Source organism: Callorhinus ursinus, unplaced genomic scaffold (assembly GCF_003265705.2).
Source record: "Callorhinus ursinus isolate GAN/ISIS: 27379988/994484 unplaced genomic scaffold, GSC_fseal_2.0 scaffold16, whole genome shotgun sequence".
NCBI lineage: Eukaryota > Metazoa > Chordata > Mammalia > Carnivora > Otariidae > Callorhinus > Callorhinus ursinus.
In genome coordinates, this window is record NW_027397078.1 from 21,632,634 (window position 1) to 21,635,259 (window position 2,626).

General features: G+C 39.0%; 1 pseudogene; it reads left to right on the top strand.

The window, feature by feature from the left end:
- The first annotated feature begins 1,624 nt into the window (after positions 1 to 1,624).
- On the top strand, positions 1,625 to 2,343 carry LOC112812812 (PH-interacting protein pseudogene; annotated as a pseudogene).
- Positions 2,344 to 2,626: the final 283 nt, after the last annotated feature.

The window sequence follows — 2,626 nt, forward strand, 5'->3', positions numbered from 1 at the left end:
TCATTTTACTTCTCTGGCAAGTATTTTCATTGATCCTTTAAATCTATAAACACATTAGCATTAACATTGTGGGTTTATTGTGGGTTTTTTTTTCTTTTACTGGACAAAACAATTCCATTGTTAATGATGTTTATATTAAATTACAATAGGCTTTCACATTAAAAGGACTAACATTTCAGCAGACAATAAAGACAAGATATGGGAGGAAGAACATGTACTCTTCTTTGAATCTCAAAAATATTTTTACGTATTTTGGAAGCGGGAGTTGAAGTTTCTCATTTTGCTTCTTAGTGACTTAGACCCTGAATGGCTAATAGAAATTAAAATGCTTTAAACTAAAACTCTTTTTAAGGCACTAAAATGAGCAAACTAGAATTATTTCTTATATCTCAGGAATTAAATAGTGGAAGGTATTTTCTAATCACAAAATAGGGTTGGCTTAGACTCTAAGCATATATCAAAAGTTTACTCATATTTAAGACATAATTAAGGCAGTTGCTTATTTAATGAAGAAAGAAAATAAGGAAAATAATCCATGCAGTACAGGGGGATCATGCTTTGGGCATGTGTCTCTTTTTATATCCAGTGATACATTACTGGTGAACATTCCTTACTTAGTTCAACCTGACTTGCTACCAACAAACAACATGTAATTGAGATGTTCATAGATTGATACTGGATGAGCTTAATGAAGGGTTCTACTTCTGCACATCTCTGGAATTAAAACAAAAGGCACTAAACCTACAATTAACAGCTGGAGATAACATATAATTTTCCAGAGCCCAATAGCAGTTTTTATGTTTCTCCATTGTGCTTCATATATTGGCCTATTTGCTGTGGATTTTGCCCTGGGAAAGCTGAGAGTTTGTATGTGCTGAATTGGGATATCATTTTCTGTGACCTCTGAATGTTAGCGATAAAAGCTTTACTGTCAGGGAAACATAGGCAACATGTTGCCTTTTTACCATTAGAGATGTTGTCATTTGCTTCTCACAACAGAAATGCCTGTGGGTTGCACCACAGCTGAGACACAGTTTGTCAAACATCCTTAATCAGCAAACACATCAGAGAGTACAGTCACGCTTAGAACATCCATTCCATTGCCATGAATCACGTGTTATTTAGTAAAACATCCTGCCAAAGATATCACTGAAATAATTTGATGTGTTAAAAAGAACAATACTACATAAATCAAGGAAAGGAGCAGCAAAACTTTTAGATTTTTCCTAGCAGTCTACTGTATGTAGTGAGTAATTTGTATGAGCACTTTCCTTTAAAATTAAGGAAGTATCAAGTAATTGAGATGATTTCATTGAATTGCATACACTCAAATAGTGTGAAAACAGAGAAATTTAGAGCCAAAAGCCCAAGCCATAATGTCCTAAGACTATAAAAACGCTATCTCTAAGTAGAATTACCTCATATAAAATTGCACATGTGCAGAAACAATATGCACATATGTAATGTCCAAGCAGAATGTTCAATATTTAAATTTTTTAGTTTACACAAAAATTATAGAAGACAGCATTCATCATTTCATAACAATTGAGTAATGGATTATAAAAAGTTCTTTTAATAAAAGTAAAAAAAATAAAAATAATTTTGAAAGCTCCGCCTCCGCCGCCGTTGCTTGAATGGTGGAGCCGAGGCTGGGCTCGTGAACACACAGTAACAGCTCTAAGGCAGGCGGCGGCACCATCCCCGCTTCCCCTCGGCGGCGGGGTGTCCCGCCAGCGGCCCTGAAGTGACCCATAAACATGTCTTGTGAGAGGAAAGGCCTCTCGGAGCTGCGATCGGAGCTCTACTTCCTCATCGCCCGGTTCCTGGAAGATGGACCCTGTCAGCAGGCGGCTCAGGTGCTGATCCGCAAGGTGGCCGAGAAGGAGCTGCTGCCCTGCCGCACCGACTGGACCGGGAAGGAGCATCCCAGGACCTACCAGAATCTGGTGAAGTATTACAGACATTTAGCACCTGATCACTTGCTGCAAATATGTCATCGGCTAGGACCTCTTCTTGAACAAGAAATTCCACAAAGCGTTCCTGGAGTACAAACTTTATTAGGAGCTGGAAGACAGTCCTTGCTACGCACAAATAAAAGCTGCAAGCATGTTGTGTGGAAAGGATCTGCTCTGGCTGCATTGCATTGTGGAAGACCACCCGAGTCACCAATTAACTATGGTAGCCCACCCAGCATTGTTGACTCCCAAAATAAAAATAAAGATTTAAACCCAGTTTAGAAAGACTCAGAAAAAAAAAAAGAAAAAAACTATGTTTAAGAGAGCAGCCAAGATGCCCTTCAAGAGATGAATGGATAAAGAAGATGTGGTCCATATATACAATGGAATATTACTCAGCCAACAGAAAGGATGAATACCCAACTTTTACACCAACATGGATGGGACTGGAGGAGATTATGCTAAGTGAACTAAGTCAAGCAGAGAAAGTCAATTATCATATGGTTTCACTTATTTGTGGAACATAAGGAACAGCATGGAGGGCATTAGGAGAAGGAAGGGAAGAATGAAGGGGGGCAAATCAGAGGGAGAGATGAACCATGAGAGACTATGGACTCTGAGAAACAAACTGAAGGTTTTAGAGGGGAGGGGGTTGGGGGCATGGGTTAGCC